Source organism: Spea bombifrons, chromosome 7 (genome assembly GCF_027358695.1).
Source record: "Spea bombifrons isolate aSpeBom1 chromosome 7, aSpeBom1.2.pri, whole genome shotgun sequence".
Taxonomy (NCBI): Eukaryota; Metazoa; Chordata; class Amphibia; order Anura; family Pelobatidae; genus Spea; species Spea bombifrons.
The window spans coordinates 6678045-6702210 of NC_071093.1; the positions used below are offsets into that span (position 1 = coordinate 6678045).

General features: G+C 40.5%; 1 protein-coding gene across 1 annotated transcript in view; it reads left to right on the forward strand.

Moving 5' to 3' along the window:
- Window positions 1-3405: 3405 nt before the first annotated feature.
- The window catches only part of LYPD6B (LY6/PLAUR domain containing 6B), a 28110-nt gene continuing 7349 nt past the window's right edge, over window positions 3406-24166 (forward strand). The window contains exon 1 of the mRNA XM_053471810.1: window positions 3406-3523. The gene's annotated coding sequence lies outside the window, so the exon portion shown is untranslated. The remainder of the gene's footprint in view (window positions 3524-24166) is intronic.

The following is a 24166-nucleotide window of genomic DNA, read 5'->3' on the forward strand; positions in this document are numbered from 1 at the left end:
GCTAATCAAGAAGAGGTCTGGTGCTCGCCTGTATTGAAGACTAACTTTCCAGGGCAAATACGTAAAAATCTTAACATTAAAATTTACTTTATAGAATATGGTCCTTCCAGATTTTTTTATTTTTAGGGAGCTGGTTAATCTTTAATAAGACGACCTAAACGTCCCATGTCTGATCAGCCAGTCAGATGTTTGGAATGTGTTGCTCTCTAAGATCGCTTTATCAAAAAGATTTGTGCCAACTATTTATGAGCGATAAAAATACCAAGAACTGGGCGGAAAAGCACCGCGTTCGCAATCCTCTATTGGTTTTATTCCATTACATTCAATTTCCAAAAGGTAGCTGTCCAATTGCTGCTGAACAAAAGTCCTATGACTCCGAGGCATCCGAGAAACATACTGATCAAAATACTGATCAAAATGTATAGGATAAGTTTCAGCCTGCAGGATGCCTTCTCCCCGATCCCAAGGAACAAAGTGATTGATTTACAGAAGGGTAGGAGTTTTAGGGGTTCGGGATTCTTGTGGGTTTCTGGGGCTAGCAAGTCCTGTTTCAAGGTAGTGTTGGGGGTCGGGGGGGGGGTTTAGCTGTCTATACCCAAAAGGACCCTTTACTGTCTGTTGATCCTTGATACTGTCTCTTCACTACCAGGACGTTCTGAAATACATAGATAAACTGTGTGGTTTTGATTATTTGTAAAATTTATTAGTTTCAGTATTTTTGTTTTTTTGTTTGTTTAGTTTTCTGGTTTATCAAACATGTAACTATCCTTCTGGGGTATTAGCGTTTATAAATTGAAACATTTTCTACCAAGTTGACCTCTTAGATGTTAGTTTTGTCGCCAACATGTCGTGTGCGTTGTTAAGTAGAGAGCTTTTTGTGTTGGTGTTTTCCATGTCTAGATTGTACCGTGTGACGTGTGAACCAGGTGTTATTCGCCGAGCTCCATGTATATGTATATAGTTGCGTTCGTCATAGAGAAGATGAGCAATCTAGCTGAGAGAAAAGATACTTTACTGGCGTGTGGCTTTTTTAAAAAAAATTCAAATACATCAGAAACGTATCAGACTGATATTCTGCTGATTGTAATATTATAATAATAAAAAAAAAAAAGTTCCAAAGTCCAGGAGGCGTATAAAAAGTTTGCCTGAGGTTTGTCTCCAGCTCCTGATATTAAAGATGTACGGAAACACTGGCAGATTGCATGATTTTATCTGAAAATGTCAAAGTGAGAAATAAAATTTGAATTAAGTTTACTATCGGTTTTTTGTGGTTTTTATTTTTTTTTTATTATATATATATATATATATATATATATATATTGTATGTATTTATTATCTCTGGCTCGATGAGCATCATGGGACTGGGCTATGTTGCTATACAGCAATGGATCAGCTTTGTAGGGACAGTAGATTGGTTTCCATAGTAACTGCTTTACATAGAACATTCTCGGTTCTATCGTTCAGCTGAGCTTTAAAGGAAAAAGTTTAATAAAGTTCGCTAAAGAAGAAAGCATAAAAACATACTTTGAAAGACGAGCCTCCTCTGATCCTCGCTACTAATTGGCTAGTTGAAGCAGCCAATCAGTGGCATGAAAGTGCTCTGACTAAAATCAATGGGAGTATTTTCTGTCCATCGCACAGGGGTCCCGATAGACCCCCCTGTAGTGCGGCTGACCGGCAGTAAGAGTATTGTGTGTAGGTACGTTGCTGATTATATACATTAAAGTGAGTATTAGCGCTTGAGTGTCCCTTTAAGCTGAATCCGATCTTGCTTTACTACACAGAGTGATTCCCCCCCCCCCCAGTCCCCCATGACACCCCCCAAATCACACACCTTGTTATTACCATGGAATGTCCCTGGTATACCGGTGAATTGAGCCCTGTGCTGTTGACACAGACTAAGTCAAACATTATTTTTATGGCGATTGCGTTCCTTCTCAAACATGGGCTAAGCACTTTCTTTGTGGCCACTTATGAATGTCACGCTGATGGATGTGGCTCTGTAACATTTTCATTTTTCCTCTCTGGTTCACCTGTAACAGGTAAGATCTTTCGCGTTTATCACCGGCTTTCTAATTGCCCGCGCCTGTTTACAGACAGTTGGCAAATATTTCACACCTGTTTAGTCCTTTGAGTTAAAAGGCACCAGGTACCGGCCTCCGAATATCGTCCTCCATATACAATGTGTTTTTGAATGTATTAATTATATTCAAACTGGGGAAGAAAGGGTTCGATTCGCTAAGCTGCGATACAGTGAGTGGCAGTAAAATGTGGCTACATGAATTTCCCTATACATTTGCTAGGAAACCCCAATGCATAGGTGGAGATGTATGGATCAAGCAGACAGTCACGTTTTGCCATCTGTTGATGGTGAGATGGGGATATTAAAGGGGTTTGAGCGGAGTCCTCCTGCCGATGGTTCCTCGGCTTTGTCCCATCTCGAAAAACGCTGGTATTTTTTATACAATCCGACGCCGTCGTTGCTAAGAGGCTGTCTTGTATTCCTTCTGTCGCTTGCTCGAGTTTCGTGTTTAATTTTTCATGCGGACGACCTTCTAGTTATATATATCGGTGTGTGTGTGTGTGTGTGTGTGTGTGTGTGTGTGTGTATATATATATCATTAGCTTTCTCCTTTTCGTATAACTTGGTTTGTGATATTGTGCTATCACTGAAAAGGAAAGCTTTGGGGAAGAACATATATCTTTTTTTTTTTTTTTGTTCCTCTTTTTGAGAATTGTTTGAATGCTGCGGCTTACGTGATAAACTTTTTATGTGACGTAAGTGTGAGTGGCGGCGGCGACGTGGGATTCCACTGAGAAAAGGGGCCAGCAGCTATTCACCTGTAGCTGAAGTATGTCCCTGTAGCCATATCTGCATTCACTATACAGCCCCGAACATGATTTAGATCTCAGGTTACAGCGCCTGGGCTGCAGGACTGAGCTGATTACACACAGGACAGAGGGTAAGTGCCGGGTACTGAAAACCAATTCACTTGTATAAATGAAATGATTTGTTCAAATAAACAATTTAAATTCCGCAGGTCTGTGTTTATTTCGCTGGATCCGGTGACGGTGTTGGGGGGGGGGGTGTATATATAACTGCCCTCATACTGGGAACTGTATACATTGGTGGTCAAGTAAACAGATCTGCCCAGGGGCATTCCCTGTGAACCACCACTCACATCATGCTCAGCCAATTGTTTCTCATAAGCAGGTGTGCATCTTTGTTAAGGAACAAGTGAAAGAGTGATGGGAGTTGTACTTGGGGGGAAAAACCCCATTATTGGATCTTTGGACCCTTTAGAGAAATATTGTCAGTTTCAACTTGAGAATAGAGCAGGGAGCTGGGGGTGTGCCTTAACGTGACCACGCCCCGTTCTTTGTCTGTCCAATCAGGAGCCGGCTCGGCTGTACATGCAGGGCAGGCAGGCTTTGTGCGCTGACTCGGAGCTTTAACTAATGCATTGGGGGCCACAGCCTTGGAGTGGTGCAGGATCTGCCCCGGACTTGGGCTCTTCTAAAGGTAAATGCCCCTCGCCCCGTTCTCCCTGCTCTCTGCATAGGGCTTGCATCACTTACTGGGGTTGTACTGGGTCATACTGGGATTCCCCTGATCTGTAAGTTAGAAACCAGTCTGACTTTCACTGGGAGGACTGGAAAAGCCACTTGTCTGTAATGCCTGAGTGATGCTCAGCTCCTGCAGAACCTCTTGGGCAGCAGAACTGACAATCGCTGCCTTATGGGTATGATCAGAGGGGAATTAAAAGCTCTGTTTACAAACAAATCCTGCTTTTGTTATTTTATTATTATGTTTATTATTTTCTCCTTTGTGACCCAGTTTGGCATTAACCATTTATATGCAGGATGTGAGCCCTTCACAGCACTATTCATTACAATGACAATAGGGATCGGCGCAGGGCAATAAATGCCATGCATTGTAATACAAATGCTTTATTCAGGGGCAGGCAGAAGAAGGGCCACATCTGCTGGGAACTACTATTGGGAGTACATGACCTGGCCATCAGTGTAGGCTGGCTGTGCTTGATGGGAGTTGTAGTCCACAGGAGCTGGAAAAACAATGGCTTTTATGGTATTTACAGGGTTCAGTAATTATTTATTTCCAAACCCAATATCATTTTTTTAATAGAAATATTTTTTAAACTGGATCAACAGGTTACTAAATTGTGAATCCTTACTGTTTATTGTGATACTGTATATCTTCCTCATTATATATATATATATATTTAGAATTCTATAACTTGGGATAAGATCTTCTTATAGTAACAATGTATCCAGTGAGCCCTCTGCGTGTACATGTGCTGTGTACATGTGCTGTTAGTATGTCATTGCTGTGTAACTGTATCTGTATGTCTGTATCTGCTCACTCAGCAGTCACTTAACCCCAAGGGCCAGCATGCTTTATTTAACCCATTCACTGCCTCACATGTGCCACAGATCATGATGAACACATTAATAGTCCATATTTTATACTTTTATATTGATCTCTCTCATATATATATATAGTAGATATTTGCATTTCAACTCATTCAAATCCCATTGTGCTGCTAACTATAATGTTATATAAAACAATTAATAATAATAATAATAATAGTTGAATATATGTTTAGCGTAACATACTTCCTGAATTCATGTGCTTTCGGTGTGTGGTTTTCTCACAGTTGTGAAGGAGTTTAAATGCCAAGAGCCGCTCAGTCGATTCGTCCTGTATATTAATTAATGTATTGAAGGCGTGAGATATGCCCCGTGCTCGGGAATTGTTCCCTCTTTCAGGACGCTATAATTATTATAATATAAATTATTCTGCCACAATCCAGATGGACGTTAGGGTGTATCTAACAATAAAGCGGAAATTACTGCGTTATAATCAGTGCTGTTTGTGAAAAGTAATCATATTTACAGGAGTTTACAGAACAAAGGCGAGACTTAGCCAGCTCTTAAGTAATCTTAGCGTTATGAATCAGAATGGGTGTGTTTAATACCTTTTGAGAGTTTAGAAAATTGTGGGAATAAGGAGAGGGCTGTTGGTTTCTTCAAACTGGCTTCACAATGTCATTTATCCGTAATGCCGTCTCCAGACCGGCTTAGCTTCAGCTATCGCAGTTATCCTCCTTGCGCACATTTACCTTGAAATGAATAGCGTATGAATGAGTACAAAGAATTCCCAATGTCTTTTCCATTTTATTCATAGAATCTTAAAGAAACATAAGAATAGTAATGTGAGGAAGTTTTACTTTACTGAGAGGGCAGTAGATGAGTGTAACAGCCTCCCAGCAGAGATGGTAGAGGCTAATACAGTAAGGGATACTGAAATTATTGTTATAAGACTGCTGTCAATCTAAATGACTGACGAGGGGCACTGTGTGTACATGACATTTTTATGCAAAAGTATGCAGAATAGTTTTTTTGTTTCAAAAAGTAACCCTACCCCGGAGAATTTAATGATTTTTCTGTCCCCCGGGGGGCATTTACAATGCGTGAGCGTAATACCTGGTGCAAGGCCACTTAACCCCTTTCAGGAGGGCCACTTAGCAAATGGTCTTCATGCCCAATCATAAGCATTTTCGAAGGAACGTGCAAACCCCTGGTCGAGTACAAAGTCTCCCTTAATATAAAATGACCGACAGGACAGGTCCGTGAAGATTATCAGCCCCCCCCCCCCCGCTGTTTCTTGGACCCTCAACATCAAGAAAGGGTTAAAAAATAACACCTTTAAGCTTGGGATATAGAACACAACACAATTTCCTACCCGATTACTCCCCGCTTTGTTCTTGACTCTCCCTTTGGATAAACACGAATCTGGCACCGAGGCTTATGACATATTATCCATAATGGGTTCTTTTCAATAGTTGTCAAAAAAAAAAATATATATATATATATATATATATATATATATAAATTCAAAAACAATATCCTTTCCACAAAAAAAGATCTATGTGGCAAAGAGCCCACCCCAGTTACTGTCCATATAACCTTCATTTTGGAATAAATAATCATTTTCAAAAACCCATCGATGTTACCATAAAAGTGTCTCCTGATGAGAGATGCTGTTTAGGCGTCATCAACAGCTACTTGAGACAAACTTTCCCCGACATGCCACTGAACGGTAGGTGACACTCATTGAGTTGTCACCGGGGGCATTTAATCAATTTGGAGACAGGTTGAAGGGCTTCGAGGACCTACCAGACATCGTTCGTTGTCCTCCTGGAAGTTTCCCTATTTATTAATCGGGGTCTAAGTATGGCTATAGCGTATTCTGAATCAGGCCAGGAGTTGGGCATTAGGACGGTGTCAGGACCTGTGCCTCGTGGAATAGGAAATTCATTATGAAACGGTTAATTAATGCTCCACGCCGGGTCGCAAGAGGTCATGGAGCAGGAAACTCTCCATCATTCAGTTGGAGATCATTCAGTAGATAACTTTTCCAACTTTGACTTCATTCACAGTCAGTGATGAAAGATCTCAGTAGCAAAGGGCATCATAACCAGAACCAGCTGCAAAATCAATGAAAAAAAGATGATTACGGAAAATATAAACTGGGCGAGAAGGTTTCTGATGCTTAAGAAGGAAATTGTCATTAGTGTCTCTTAAATTGATAGCAGGTGTTCTAGACTGATGAGCTTCTCATTCTATTATGTTGTGTTCCATGATTATTATGCTATGACTAAATGAATACAAGTACCCTCATTAGCCTGTTTCAGAGGAGAACAATCTTCTCTTTCCCAAACCTCTCGGAATCATTTGTACGAAGCAATTAATGGTCTTTGTTTTAAAACCCCTTCCAAAGAAGGTCGTAAGCTCTTTGACCAAGTTTGATTGCTCGGTGAATGCACGATCACGGTCTCTCTAAGGATAATGGATATTCGCAGATGTGCTTCCAGTTAGGTAAACATTATGTACACCCACGTCTGCGCCGATCTAGACTACTAATCGCCTGTTTGATAAACCATGTGACATGTTCCCGCATCCTAATGTTTTTTGGAGAGGAGGAAAATCCCCTTCAGTCCGAGGTGCTTATGGAAAATGCTGCAAGGAGAATTGTCACCATATGAATGTCCCTATTTAAATATTCCATCCGGTCACTCTAGCACGAAACTATTCATTTCAGTGAAAGCGTGTTCTAGACTACCCAGATTTTACCTGTAACTAGGAACGTATATGGACATTTATGTAGGTTCATAATTCTACTTTTAGTTATATACACAACAACTGTTCAGAAGTTTGGGGTCTCTTAGCGGTTCTCATGGGAATAAAGGACATTTCTAGCTGCAACATAATTGCAAAAGGGTTTCTAATGATCAGTTAGCCTTTTAAACTTAAACTTGGATCAGCCAATACACTATTGCCATTGGAACACAGGAGTGATGGGAGTGATAAAGGGCCATTGGAACACAGGAGTGATGGGAGTGATAAAGGGCCATTGGAACATAGGAGTGATGGGAGTGATAAAGGGCCATTGGAACATAGGAGTGATGGGAGTGATAAAGGGCCATTGGAACATAGGAGTGATGGGAGTGATAAAGCGCCATTGGAACACAGGAGTGATGTGAGTGATAAAGGACCATTGCAACACGGGAGTGATGGGAGTGATAAAGGGCCATTGGAACACAGGAGTGATGGGAGTGATGAAGGGCCTCTGTACGCCCATGAAGAGATTCCATCCATCCGCCGTTTCCAGCTGCAATTAGTCATTTACAGCATTAACCCCGTCTGCGATGGATTTCTGATCCATTTCATGTTATTTTAAAGGACAAAATGTGTATATCTTTCAAAAAGAATTACATTTCTAATTGACCCCAAACTTTCTAGAATATATATATATTATATTTAGTATTACATCACTGAGCTGTCACAGCTGCACATGCTTGTGTTTGTCTATTGCGGGATTACGAGCGTCGTTAAAGAATCACAGCCAAGTACAATTGAAAGCGTAGAATATCCTTTGATAAATACACTTGCTAGAGATTTTGTTAATACTGAGTAGAAAACATTCTAGATCTTTGAAGTTATAGATCACAATTTCACGTTACGGTATTTATCACGGGACGCAAGCAGTTTTCTGTTGTGTATCTCATTTCCGTGGCTACCTTATTGCATTGTCTGTTATTCTTTAGCACAGGTAGGCTGTGATGTTCTGACATTTGAATGGAGTTTTGGCCGCAGCAGAACACACAGGAGTTATTGTGAAGTCCGGTAACCTATGCTGCCTGACGTTGCCTGAGAAGAGGTCCGAGCGCCTGAGCCCCTCCTGGCAATAGTTTCTCTAAAGCTGGAAGAATTGTTCAGATGTCTTGCGATCATCAATCTCAATGTGTTTTAGTGACTGGATTGCCCGTGGCAGTCAAACACCGGCCCGTCCTTTGTATTGTTTCTTTGTGTATGGAGGCAGCTACCTCAATTGTTTTTTTTACACTGGGATTTTAACCCCCATATCCTCCATAGGGAACACATGATGCTCATGTCACTTTAGGGATCTACCGTAGGATTCTCCATGTCATACGCGCTCACCTTTAGAACATGTATAAAACACTTAGAATATTCTTTGTTTTTGACAGAAATTTGGTCCACTAAAATAACACACAATGGATCAGAAATCCAGAGCAGATGGGGTTAATGCTGTAAATGACTATTGTAGTTGGAAACAGCTGTCTTTTAATGGACTCTCTTCGTGGGCCTTTATCACTCCCATCACTCCTGTGTTCCAATGGCTCTTTATCACTCCCATCACTCCTGGGTTCCAATGGCCCTTTATCACTCCCATCACTCCTGGGTTCCAATGGCCCTTTATCACTCCCATCACTCCTGGGTTCCAATGGCTCTTTATCACTCCCATCACTCCTGGGTTCCAATGGCTCTTTATCACTCCCATCACTCCTGGGTTCCAATGGCACGTTGTGTTGTGTTTAAAAGGCTAATTGTTAGAAAACCCTTTTGCAATTCCTGTATGTTACGCATAGAAATATCTTAGTGACCCCAAACTTTTGAGCAGTGGTATATTCAAGGGCTCTACATCTATTGTACCCCTTTTTTTTACATTGAATGAAGATTTAATCATGGTGGGATTTGGAAATGTAGGGTGTCCCCAGATGTTCTCGAACTGTTCTCTAACTGTAAAACAGTCATGGAATGTGCTCTGGTCATCAAATGCAGAGTTAAAGTGGCCTATTAATGAGTTGCTAAAGCACCATGACACTCAAGGGGTTAATAATAGCAACTTATCCCCTCCCCCGCACCTTTTCTGGTACCCAAATTGTTACTCATATTCAGGACGGTATCTCTGTACCTTGTAAGCTGTACTGAGAAGAGCCTTCTTATGCCTGGGTATTTGAGGGATAATTGGACAGAAAGGATCTCCTGGTTTGAGGACGAATTAGTAAATAAATGCGGGGTCGGATTAACTAAGAAGCGTAAAGCCGCAGAGCGAAAATTCCTATGTTTGATGTATACATAAACTATATTTCACCCTTCTTCAGGATTAGCGAGCACATACCTCTACCTGTCTGACTAATGAGCGCACCGAAGAATGTAAAGAAAAACTGCCAAAATAAATAAAATACTAAATGTGAATTCATCCAGAATACAATATCAATAGGTGTGATCAATTATTGTTTTATCTGCCCAATTAAAAGATAAATCACTTCTTCGGGGAATGTTAACATTAAAGAGGACCAGCCGAGATACATCTCTTAACTCTCCGACGTGAAGATCACACTTCCATTAAGTTTAAATGAAGAAGATCCATTTCCATCAGTTGGATGGCTACCTGTTGGCTACCTGTTGGTCTAACGCCTTACCTTTAACCCCAAATAGGGGTGAGATCACTCAGATTAACTGATGCTTAGTCGTGAAATAGGAGCCCTTGCCCTCGGGCAATTTCACCATCTCAACGTGTGCAAAAAGTTAGCCGCAAGTACAGACACGGCTGAAATAAACTCACATTTAAATCGTTCTCAGAAATATTTTAACATTTCAAGTTGAGATACGTAATTTCCGTATCATCTTGGAAAAAAAAGAGTAAATGAAGAAAAACCACAATGCAAAATATTGTTCTATAACAGCCTTGGCAGTATACCGAGATATGTTAAGGATTACACTTTTTTTAGCTTTCAATGGTTTATAACAATATATTCATTTAATGGAACTGGAATTTCATAAAATCTGAAATGATATCTAAAATGATTTATTGACACTTTCTATAGGATGATAACACATTTCCATGATGGTGTCTGTTTGGCTGTGGGGATCTCATTGTACACAAGCATTGGGGGCGCTCATTCATACTCCTACAACACAACCTCCATCCCACAGCTGCCATTAGGGGGGGCTATCAGTACTGGTGTATGGGCAAGCAAAAGGGGCCAGCCTCTCTTATTTGTCATGGGCCCCTATTTGGCACTTATGGCCCACTACCGGGGACGGGTTCATACGTTTTGCTACTCAGGACTAAGCCTTTACGGCCCGCCACCCATGTCTTGGCCCTTGAGGGCTTTTGGTCCCAGGCGCCTGATTGGGATCAGGTAGCTCCTTTATGGGCTTTGGGGCTCTGTCTTTAGGTTTGTACGGGGCCCCAAGATTTCTGACGGCAGCCCTGCTCCATCCCAACACTTGGCACAAATGTCAGGAACCAAAAGTACATTAAATGTGGTCAGTGGTCTCGGATTCATTCTGTTTATTTTTAAATGGTTGTTCTATTAACACCGGAATTACCTAGAATTTATTAGACTTTGAGAATTTTTTTTTTACTCTTGAAATTCCTCCAAAGCTCTGAAATATTGAACAAAGAAAAGAAGGGCCTTTTAAGTAAATAAGACACAGGTGGGTTTCTGGAGAGATGTATACAGAACAGTTACGGATAATGTATAGCAATCGTTTGGAGAATTCCAGCTTCTATCACTTTACAGCCGAGCATTCGGTGTTTGCTCAGTCCTCTGTACCTGTTTGTTCTGCTTCTTGAAGCGTATTGAGGTGAAGAAAATCCCGTGTATGTTGACATAAGCAGACAGAACAATGGTGTGCGTGATGTCACCGCGTGCTCATGCACGTAGCTGTAAGACCTGCACCGTACATAGCAAGCCTCGCAGGGGTTATACATGTTCAGAAGCGATGGAATCCAACTCCTTTACATGTTTAGACGTAGGGATCTACCCAGGGGCCTGTCTCTATGGGCCCCTCGTCTGTTGGCCACTTGATCTCTTCCCGGCAGAGGACACCATGCTAGACCTTCCCCTCCCTGACGGTTGAAGATAATGGGGCCAATGGTGGTCGGCAAACGCAGAGACCACTCTCTGGAACACTCTGGATGTTGTGGTGCTCAGAGGGCCAGGTTCGCGTTCCAGATACCCAAAGTAACAAAGATCCCGGGTCAAGGAAAGCATAAAAAGTTTAAAAAAATTAAAGGCTTTATAGGAAGGGTCTAAGAATTAAATGGGGGGGTCAACATGAGGCAGAATGGATAGAAATCTTTTTACTGGGAGAAGAGAGTACTTACAAATCCAACTGATCTCCTAAATCCAGTATCTCCTGCTACCGACCACATCCCATGCCTGCTTTCCTGGTGCTTGGGGAAAAAAAATTGACCATAAAGAAAAACAATTCAAGTTCAAAGACGTCTGATCAATCAAACATGAGCATTCTTTTGGATTCTGCTGGTTGCTATGGTGACTTTGCACTGGAATTTTTCTCATATATATATATATATACTCTCTTTAATTTTGGAACTTGGAGACGCCATTTTCAACAAATTCCTAATACTTAAAAAAAAAAACTATTCTTTTGCGTTCACAAAAGAAGCGAAAGTTACTCTTAATAAGAGAAAACGCAGATTTATTGTACGGATTCCTACCGGTTTTGAACTGTCTCATTTATTACATTAGTTAACAAGCCCTCACCTCCCAATGGATGTTTGAGTCCTCTTGACCTCTCCCCATTCACTTATCTTTAAACTTTTTGAGATATTGGGTTATCATTTATCAACGTCTACCCCAGAAACCTGGCGGGTTTCACTTGACACTCTCGCTGCTACACATCTATTAAAAAAGATTTTAAAGGAACACGTTACATGCCTTTAAATATTTTTTGCCTTCTTGCAGTCTTTTATTACCCAAAAATGCTACAGATGACGGTTCGGTGCGGTGACCCAACTACTTGCATGCCGTCATTATGTTAATTGGTCGTTCCTTTTAATGTAAATTTAGCTCTCTGTTACTGGAAATTAACCTGCTGGCATGGATTTCCCACGTGCGTGAAAAGGTTTTTATATACCTGGTTTTTTTAAACTTCAAATAGACTATGACGCATACCTACTAAGTGTCCCAGGTTAAGAGGGGCAGTCCCAGTCCCCCCCCTTTTCTAGAGCTGAGAACGTTTGCGGAGTATGAAAGTGTCACAGTCTTCAACAGCCCTAAACGTCATAATAATAGGTATAGAAACAGAAAAAACATGTCCAGAAATTAATAAAAAAATGTAATTTTATCTTTTAAATGCCTGACTCTGTTACCATAGATACAGTAGATGGTGCATTGCTGTAACGTGCGTCATTCCAGGCTTTATATTACTTTCTTGTTTCTTTTATGGTATATCTTTTGTTCTGATATCCAGAGAGGGGCAGAGACGACGAGCACTTAATAAAGGATGTGACTTTTCCCTTTAAACGCTTCACGGAGGGTGCCTCTAGGTTTATAGAGCCCTTACTGAATAAAAGGCTACCTGTCTGTAATGCAAACAGCCGCTGTAACAATACCCAAGGAACGATACGGATTTTATAAATGGATTATTATAAGCCTGGGAAGGCTCCGGGTTTCGGCCAGAGAGCACCACATCTCCGGGTCTCCTGGTCTTCAGGCTTCCAACATGCATTGACCAATAGATTAAACACACGGGATAGTCGTATGGCTCCTGAATCTAATATAAGATCAAGGACCATTTGGCACATCGGCCACGTCGTGACAGCGCCACAACCTCACCTGATCTGCCATGACATCAGCATTAAAACGCGGCATGCAGCCGATCATATCTGGTCATCAGCGCCACCAATGTCATCAGGCGGCCTCTGGCCTTAAAGCGCCAGGGCTTCCTCGCCATCGTCAGTCTGATTAAGGTTTGAGTCTTTAACGGTCCTGCTGTCATATTCTATGTTTCTATACACAACATTTCTTATTTTACTTTTTTCTTACTCAGTGGACCATGAGAAGCCTCTTGGCAGATCTCTCTCAATGCAAACATGTCAGCGAGTAATTCTGTAACAACTCTGGGAGCCCAGAATCTGCTGCCTATACACAGCGATGACATGTTTGACTGGCGTGTGACATCATTTCTTTGTTCAGACTGCGGCAGAGCAGGTTCAAGGCACCTAGCAACCTCTTTATATTTACTGGTGTGTTTGGAAATCTTCTACAGGGCATGAAAACAGAGCAGAAGAACGCAGGGCCATGCAATGAACCAAAAAAAATCAATCCGCATTGAAGTTTCTTTGTAGCTAAACAGTGCGGCTAGGAGTCATGGGAGTAGCACGGGGTCAGTGTCTCTCGAGTCAACATGTGGACATTCCTAGATACCTCCATCAACCAAGGTCTTGATTAAGAGCATTTTTTGGCAATGGTCCACTATAATTAGGTCAAATTCCATTTTTTATACTAAAAAGTGATAAGTTTGATGTTTTTAATTTAAATATTATAATTCTTTTTTCCACAGTGCTATTCTAGATATTATCAGAAAGATTGGGTACGTGGTTAATGAGAGAACGTTATTCGTTTCAATAAAGGGGAATTGGCTATGGGTGATTAGTTGCAGTTCCTGACTACTAATATCCTTCCAAGCTTTGCATATTTAAGAGGCTTTTCATAAGGTTAGTAGCCCTGAATGTTTCCTGTCATTTAAACGCTTTGGGTTAAGAAAGAAAATCATTAAACTTCTAATCCCTGGAAGGAAGGGGAAAAAAAAAGCAGCCTAAAGAACTGCTCTAAATGATAGGGTTGGTGGGGTATAATACAAGAACACCTTGGGCTCTGGGGCTTGGGGTAGATTTACTAGAAGGTGTCCTGCCATTAAACTATTAGACACCTTAGATACAATAAACACGCTAAACAAATGACCCCAGGGGTAAATGATTAGGAGGTGTTAATATGCTCATTCCAATTGTGAGTGTTACTCAAGTCATTGGAAGGTACGCACTAAAAAGGCGCATTAGCACATATATACCCCATTGATGTCTCATGACCGGGGGCAACTGGAGCTGGTGGTAAAGCAGGACCCTCTCCATTCTCGGGTGCATTTACTGTTAAAGAGAAAAAAAACCCACAAAACATTTTGGGCCTAATTACCTTGAAACATGTAATCATCCTCGGAGCAATTCTTTTTTCTTTTGTGTTTGTCGCTGTATTGTGATAACTTGCCTAAGGTGGACCTGTTACTCAACGAGACCAACCAAGAAGAGAAAGCTGTCAATAAGCCATGCTTTTCCTGCAGGACTTTGTTGGCCAGCATAATCCTGGAACAAGGAGTAGAGGAGCATAGGCTTTTAAGCACTTTGTAGTCAATGGAAAAGCATAATTAACTTAAACAAATAAATTGCACTGACTTTTCAGTGAAGACCTTAAGCTGTGAAGGCTTCTGTGGTCTTCAAAGATAAAGAAGGGACTTCAAACAGTTGGAGCCATTTGGACATCACAGATATTATTGTATGATCATATCAGTATTGTTTGCTACTTTTACTTATTTATGGCTTCCTATCACAACGACAGTGGACATTGTAACATTAAATGTCTCTTTAAAAGCATTTAACTTCTTGCGGGATTTTACCGAAGTTACTCTGTAGAGCTGTTGTGTTTTCCATAAAAATACTTTGCTCTATCGTCTCATCTGTGCTTGCTTAAGGCTCTTAGGTTTTATGAGTTAAGTGCTTAAAGTTAATTCTCAGTGACCATATAACACAAAGAAGATTAAGGTTGTTTTTCCGTGACTGAGAACCATCCTTCTGAAAAACCAAACATCCTGCACTATGCAGTCCTCTCGTTTTAGTTTAAAACCATTAAGCCATTACCAACGTTCCATAAAATACCTTCGTAACCAACATACTTTTGTTCGCGTGAACCTGTCAGGTACAAAAAAAAGCTTTTCATGAATTGTAAAGTCTAAAGAATAACAGGTTTAGACGTTTTTTTCATGTGTGCTGTTGTGGTGGTTATGTGTAAACGAGCAAGCCTTCCAAGTGTCCCAGTTTTCATGGGGCAGTCCCGATGGTACTACATAGCTGCCTTGGTTTTGTGGGCAGTTTGGATCGAAGGCCAGTTGAGGAGATCCTCTGATGTCCCCTGACAAGCCCAGGGAGCTGTAGAATTATATCATAGATCTCGACGCTCTACAGGTGGCACTTCGGATAAAGTGAGTGGGTGACCATGCCTCTGACCCTATCCACTGCCTTCACTGGTGCAATGTATGAAAAGTGAGTCCTTGGTGATGAAGAAGTGTTAGCGTTCATGAATGTTTAGTAGAACTCAGCAAGACTGGCATCACTGCCAAAGTTCGGTTTAATTCATTTTCCTAGATCGGCCTATGGAGGGACACCAGGGGCAGAGTCTGGAAACAATACACACAATTTCGCTTATACAATAGACTGCTTTCCTACGATGAAAGGTCATTCAGGAATTTAAAACAAGGCGTGCCCATCATTTCAAGCCTCACAAAGAAATCGGATTTGGTTACCAGAAATCAGGCCACAAAGGATCACGACAAAAAAAAAAGGCATTGATAGGAACACAAAACTCTTGGGAGCTTTATAATAATAAAGAGTTATTCCTATTTATTCTGAAAATGAATAACCGGAGAGTCAGAGACTCACAAACGCATGTCTGTGCATATCGGAATTGTTACTTCCTCCAAGAAAAAAGAAGCTTCAGGTTAAATGATTTTGTGGGTCAAACCTTAAAGATTAAGAGACTCGGCATTGATCTGTTGTGACGGGGCACTATCGTGCAGAATAGGCTTATTTTTACCGGCTGCGCCCACGGCAAGCAAATAACGTCAGGTGAAAGGCAACAGGTTGTTTCTTTTAACCAGTTTGTTTAAGAAGTGTTTACTTTGTCTAAGCCAAGTGTAGCCAACGCAGATGGACAAGGTAACTTAGCCTCCTTCCATGCTTACAATGTTGCAACCCAAGGTCAGGCCCTCCAATTCCAAAGGGGCCATAAGCTGAAGACTCTTTTGCAGTAGCCAACTCTCTAATGACTGTGGAACGAAGATACTTGTGGGGCTCCTAGGGCTAGCAGATCTCCATGGATAAGTCCAGGCTGGCCATCTGGCATACAGGGTAAATGTCCTATATCCCATGGTTAGCAGCCCCTGCCTGGGCGCACATAACGTGACCATAAAAACAAAGTGTGTCCTGTCCTATCCAGCCGTCTGCCAAATGGTAATTGGAGGCCATCAGGGCCACCTTGTTGTGCCTAGTCCAACTGTCATCACTGAGGGGCCATAGGCAATTTAACACTTCACAAAGTAATAATGTATTAATCGACTGAAATGTTTACGAGCTGTTTTTGGACAAACACAAATAGCAGAGATCTTGCTAATTGCCCAAACCGCCTTTAATCTGCTATTCTTATCTTATCTTATTATCTGAGTAAAGTGTAATATAATGATAAGATGGGGTGTGAGCCATTAGAGGATGCCTAGGTCCGTATTCCCTCCCATTCAAGTTCTTTAGTAAATTCAGACTCCTTACGATTCTGCTTTGAAAAGTATTGAATGATTCTCTGAATTCTATGGCAATCCTTTTTTCTTTTTCTTTTAGTCAGTGTTTATGAAACGTGGACGAATTCCTTTGATAATGTTTAGAGGAAATATAATACATCGTGACTAGTAAGTGCGCGACTTCTTCATTGTGCTCCCGTTTTCTGGCAAAGTTCCCTTTTTTTTGCCTCAATAACGTCAAGGTCAAAAATTCAAATGGGCTGCGTCTGTAAACACAGATGATTCGCGTAAAGCGCCTACTGTGTTGGAAAAGTTCTAAAAGCCGTAATCCCGCTTCTGTTCTGGGAGAGATCTCTCACCTTGCAGGGAACCGGCTTTATAGAATGAATAATTCATCTCGTATTTAAATGTACTATTTAATCCTTCTCAGGTGTTGGGTGCTCTCAATGGCCTAACTGTTCTTAAAGTAAAAAACCTGTTTCCTTGAGAAAGTCAAAATGTTTTTTTATCCCCGCCAGTTCATGCGGACATGTTTGGCGTATCAAGAATTTGGTTCATTCATTCGGTTTTAATATGAAAAAGTGGAATAATCTTAAAGAAAAGCAAATAAAAATAGATTAGTCTTATTTCTACCGCCATGCCGTTGCTTACGTTAAAGAGAATGTTCTGCTTTGGAAAGTCTAAAAGGGACTGCCGTTCCACCTGCTCTACAGAATGTAACATTTTTGTAACCAAATGTGACATTTGATACATTATTTCTACTACTTTATTTCAGAAATAATTCTTTAATTATTTTTTTTGTTCCCAAAAACACTTAGGTGTTGCCATAGAAGCTAAAATAGCTTCTTAGAAGTGTCTGTTTTTTTATGTGATTAAACCTTTAGAGGAAAGAATAAGATATATATATAGAATAAAAATAAGTACGTATTTAGACTATAAAAAGCAGACAAAAAAAGTGTTGTGCCTCAAGCTGAAAATGTAATAAAAATATGATGATAAATATAATTATATATAAATATAAATTAAATATATATATATATAGAAATAAAAATATTAACAACAATAAAAAAGTTATAAGGCATTAGATATAGCCATACCAGAGGGAATGGATTCTTTAGTGGAAATTGATACCTATTATTCCGTCTGAAGAAGAGACCTATGAGGTCCTGAAGGCTTATGTACCTTTACCTCTCTTTTTATATTGGTGCATAAAAGGCATTAACTTTAACTAAAGGTTCCTTAAATACTGACACGTTCTTAGTTTATCTTTTGAGAAAATCAGTCGATGGCCAGAACGCGTTGGTTGCCACAGCAGAAACGAACCAGTTCACATTTTAATTATTTCTTCTTTAATATGGATTCCTAAACATTTCGTTACTTTGCTGGCCCATTCTGCTTCCGCGGGAAAAGCGATTCCAGATCTCTTCTACGCTTTTTGATAGAGACGCAGATATTTTAAGGCAGGAGCTTTATTGCTGTAACTAAAGCCACCCCACCACCTCTCTCAAAAGTAGACCTGGTGTAGACTCTTGGTGTAAACGTCAACAGAGACGGGCTTCATCGCCGCTGGACCGGTGCCATTCCAGCCAGCAGACCTGGTGTTTTTTGGAAAGAATGCTGCGGGAGCTGACATGCGAGACACTTTCTTCCAGGCGTATTAGCAAGAGAATGAAAGCATCTCGTTTTCCGTCAGGTGCGCACAATGAGGGTTTTTGTTGGAGGGGGAAGTAAGAAATGGTCACTTGGTGGTTGCCGATTTAACTCATTTTCCAGTGGAGACCAACAAATGTAATCGGCCTTCTCATTAAGGTGACCCCATTTCTGTCTCCAGTTGTAATGATGTTACATAAGCTCTTGGGAAACATATGCGGAGCCGGGAGATTGTGTGTCTACCCGAGTCCGGGTTAAGTGGGGACGGGTCGTTGAGTTTAGCATTGTGTTCAATGCAATGCTTTCAATAAATTCACAGCTTGTCTAGGAAAAAAATGCTAAAAAAATAAAATTCACTTTATTTTCATGACTTAATATTAACTTTTGAGATCTGCCCATTGACAAGGTTGGCGGAGTAGTTCAACATATCTACCACCCTGTCAGACTCTACATGTGGTGAGGAGTCCGCTGGAGGTTTTGCAGGTTGGGGGGGTAAAAGTGAACACAAAGCCTCCGGGGGGCGGTGCAAAGCCCCGCAGGGCAGAAGGAAGCAGAACAAGAAGCTCTATAGACAGGAGCGAGGCAGCCTTAGGCTCTGCAAACACAAGGGATCGCTGTGTCGTGTCCGTATAAAGAGAGAATATGTCAGGGTATCATAGTGTCAAAAAGAATACTCAATAGGTCAGCTAGGAGTACTTATTGCGCATGTGGAAAGTGGCATATATGACACCGTATATGTAATATTTGGGGAAAAGTTACTGCCTTTTGTTTCTAGTTAACTCTGTAGTTTGCATCTCGTTAGGTCGGCTCGAGATTGAATCTTTCGGTCTCAGTCATGGAAATTTGCTTAACAGGTGGCCATAACCCGTTAACCTTTGACCTCTCATTGGTTTATCCTAATTCCATCTCCAAAACCATGCCCATGGCAAACATATGCGCTGTGAGTCAGTGCCATGTATTGACCCGCAGGCGTTTCATTTGCTGCAGTTTGCAGAACACCAGGATATAGAATGCGATCAAACGACCATTTGTCAGACACTGGAGGAAATCGAGATTTACGACGGGCTCATTTCCCTGTGGCTCAATAATGACCTCAGTATCTACACCGAGAGTCACCGTAATGATTAAAACATTAACTTAGACGCTGTCACTTTAAAATGCATTCATACTGTGTCCATAAAGCTTTGCTGATAATATTTGTCTATCGTGAATACACAGACATACATCATTCAGGATTAGTAATTAGGAACGGGATTAGTAACGTCCAGGGGAATGCCCAGAGAACAAAAAACATTTAAATATTCATTTGTGGAATGATGTATGAAGCACTTACGAAATGTGAATTGTATTTTTGTCACATTCTATAGAACATGTGCTGTGTGTCACCATATGGCATCAGGCATACACACTACCGTCAAACATGTGGGGTCACTCAGCTGCTTATTTGGAAGGATATTTCTGGCTGCAACATAATTCCAAAAGTGTTTTCTAACGATCAATTAGTGTTTTAAACTTAAACTTGGATCAGCAAACACAACATGCCATTGGAACACAGGAGTGATGGGAGTGATAAAGGGCCATTGGAACATGGGAGTGATAAAGGGCCATTGGAACACAGGAGTGATGGGAGTGATAAAGGGCCATTGGAACACAGGAGTGATGGGAGTGATAAAGGGCCATTGGAACACAGGAGTGATGGGAGTGATAAAGGGCCATTGGAACACAGGAGTGATGGGAGTGATAAAGGGCCATTGGAACACGGGAGTGATGGGAGTGATAAAGAGCCATTGGCACACAGGAGTGATGTTAGTGTTGCTTTAGGGACCTTGCTTTATGTTTACTAACGTGTAACTGTAAATGGCCAGAATTGTGCTTTTTTAGTTTTTTGTCGTGTCCTTTATTGCTGTGATCCTGGTATTTTGTGTATTGTCTTAATAGGACACGCTTGGGAAAAAGAGTCAGGACAACAGCTGCGGTCCGACTACAAACGTTCCTCTGTTACACTTGCACAGTTTAACGCTGTAAGAATAGAGGAAATAGGGACTTTTAATTCAGAAGACTTATTATACAGTTTTGTGACTGTCATAAAGTTTATTGCTTCCTCTGGTTCTGAATGATGCGTCACAAAGCATTCGATTGTCCCCCGGCACCTGCTGGGACGGTATTCCAGAAATCTGCCAGCATCTGCCCGGCTTCCCCAAACATTCCAGCCTGAAACGGCTCAGCCAAAAATAAACTATACGAGTCTCATTAAAAGAATGCCTTTAATATATATATAGTTGTCTTTTTTTGCAATAGTTTCATTAATAGTATATTAATTTGAGCTAAATGTTTTAGCTGTTTTTCTACTTTTTTTTTTCACTGTGAAGTCCGCGGGATTCATGTTTCTCAGATCCGTCATTAAGCTGAAGGGCCGCAGTGGAAACCAGGTCAATCTTTCAGCCAATCTTTCACTTCTGAAAGTGATAAGCAGCGGAAGCCTAGGAAGGGCTGGATTTTCTAGGGTCCCTTCGTTAAGAAGACCCACTAAAGTCTTCAAGGGAGGGTGACGGCCATAAGCCACAGACCACCACATCCTCCACCAAAAAGCAGTGGTGTTTTCAGTGAAACCGTGTCACGTGCAAAAATACATATAAGTAAGAAGCGCTGCGTAAATTGTTGTCATTATGTTACCGTTGACTACATGTACAATTTTGCCAATTCCTTTTTCCTCTTCTTATTCTTTTTTTGATACTTAACGCTAGTGAAAGGGTTGTTGATTGTTTGGAGTGTTAAAAAATCAATCCCCGGGCTGCATGGGAAAGCAAGCAGGCCAAATTCTTTAGAGGCAATTACCAATGATAAATAACCCCCATTGTCCCCAGTGCAGGTTCGTTTTAAGTGACCTATTGTTATCTGAAGGAGGCTGAGGTTAACAGCAATTCTGTAACAATCATGGTAGACGGCAAAATACATACCTGGAGCATTGTAGGTGAATTTATGGCATTCCTGAAGAAAGGCCACAATCACAATAAGCGGCGTCGCCTTCCTGTTAAGATGCAAATCTAGCTACGGCTAACCTACCGCAGAACGCTTCTGAAGTTTTCCTACTGTTCCGAATCAGCGGAGCACGAAATAAACTACAACTAATCAACATAGAGTCATATTCTCTCCTCACATCTTTTTCTTTAATAATCTATGTTTTTCAAAATAGATTTTTTATATTTTTTTTTAATAAATGCCCCCGTTTACCCACTGCGAGAGTGGAGTTGCATTAAAGGGGAGCTTCCACCATTTTTGGTTGGTAGTATAGTCAATAAGGTACCTAATAATGTCCGGTTTGTAGGTAGATGTTGAATGAAGCAGTGTGCTGGAAAACGTACATAAAGTCTGATCGCACCTCTAAACGCCAATTATTTAGTGCTTTCTTTAGAAATACCCATTTATTTTCATGTTTTGCTTCATCATAAGTACTCTAGGGCTGCAACTAACGATTATTTTAATAATCGATTAATCGGCCGATTATTTTTTCGATTAATCGGATAAAAAAATATTTAATAAAATGCCCTGCACCCACCCACACTCTGCCCCATCAGTTTCCCACCCGGCAATCATATTCATTCTCTCTCTCTCTCTCTCTCTCTCTCTCTCTCTCTCTCTCTCTCTCTCCATACGTACCTCCGCTACCGAATCCTTCCACTTACAACGTGCAACCGCAAAACTTTATTCAAATCTTCATCGTACACGCGCGTCACATCCGTCATTACGTAACTTCAAGCAGACGGACACTACAGAGCTCTGCAGCAGAAACGGGGGAACGCCGGCGGAGGTAAGTGAAAGGAGCCGAGCGCTCCAACGACGAATCGATCACTCGATTAATCGATAACGGAAATCGTCGACAACGATTCCCGTTATCGATTATCGATTTTATCGATTCGTTGTTTCAGGTCTAAAGTACTCTAAGGCAGTTAGTGGCAAATCAGATCTGCATGAGCTCTGGGGTTGAGTCACATCCGGAATACTCAACACAATAACCACAACGGTATCGCGAAATGGCATGACGTCCCACTGGATACATCCCATGTAAATCGGCGTTAGATATGATATCCGGCAAATATTTATTTACAAAACGCGAACACACATTTAACTTAGAAGCTAACATTTAAGAACCTAAATAGGAAAAGGATTCATAATTTGTCAAGTTGATGCGAGATACGCGATCATTTTCAGCATGCTTATCGTGGCATATTAAATATGAAGAATACCATGTGTATATTATTTGACACATTCTGTTCTCCCCATTTACATTTTTAGTGACCTAAAGAACACAGGTGTGGACGTTGTCCAGAATTGTCTCAATTGTTGTTTTTCTAACAAATCGCTTGTGCAAAGTGTTTGTGATTCTTTATCTTGTTTGCCCCTTTTTAGAAAAGGCATTGAAGTCTTATCTCAGTACATCGCCGTAAACAGTAGAAAGCGGGACCCAATCAGCATGTCTTCCGGTCAATGATTTCTACGAAAAGGCATTCCAATTTGCCATCAACCAAACAGAATAAACAGGAGCAGATCACGTGAAAACACAAAAGCAATCTATGATTTGCTGCATTGTCCCTTTAATTCTATTGAGATAAACCAGATGTTATGTTTTTTTTTTTCTCTTTTATCACCTTTCTTGTTATTTCAAACATCAGGAAAAACCAAAGTACAAACTACTTAACAAATTAAGTGAACCAGATCTATTATTAAATGATATTCCTTTTTTGTACTTTTTTTTTTCTAATATATATATATACCCATTTATGTGTATGTATATATGTCTATATCTCTATACATAAACTTTCTAATTCAGATTTATATTTTCTAGCGCTGTTGTGCGTTTGAAGCAAAACTTTATTTAAAAAAATAAATTAGAGCAACGTCGGATAAATTAATCTGTTATCGGTTAAAGGGCACCAACTAGTTCCAGTTTACTTTGGTCTGTTTTGGGGTTTGTTTGTTTTTTAGTTTTAAAGCATTGACAGATGCATTTTACTAATATGCACATGGCTGTGTGACTTTTTTTAAAGTATTTATTTTTTATAATTCCTCATTCCCATTAATTTTCTGAGTCTTGCGAAAGCAGGAAGTGTACATAAGTACACTTCCTGTGCACACACTGTAGCTGTCCCATTGAAAGAAAGGAGAGTAAAGTCATCTATGCTAGCCGAATCTTGACAAAATGCTAGATTTAAAAATAAAAATAGAGGGGAAAGGTGGTTTTTATTTTTTTATTAATTTATTTTTAGAAATACTAATATATTAACAATGTTTGCTTATCCTGGAGATAAGAAATGAAAGCCACCAATCGAAATGTGTAAATTGTGAATTCCTTCTCTGCCATTACCGCACTTGGTTTCCATGCGGGGCTGCGTCTGTGATTTGTGTTATGGTTTTGATTAATAGCCTTCCCAATGGCTCATCCATTAGGATATTTAGTAAATCTTTTGTGAAGCTCACTTTGTAATCCAACAGAATAAGAACAAAGGTAAAGCGGGATTTGGAAACATTAAGTCCTAATTCTTTAAGATTCTAATGTAAACATCTAGAAATATATTCAACCATTCACTTATCTTTCTTATCAGCTAAAGTGTTAATGTCTAACACATGGGTTTTGGGATATATTTGGGATCAGGCTGTTAATTGCAGAGGGCTAAGGAAAACAATAGATGACAAATGTTTGGAAAGGGCAACATCTGATCGTGTAAACGTTTGGAGGTATTTAATATTTGCTCTTTAAGACAATCATACTGATTTTCTCAAGAACATTCATTTTGAATTTGATAATATGTAATCA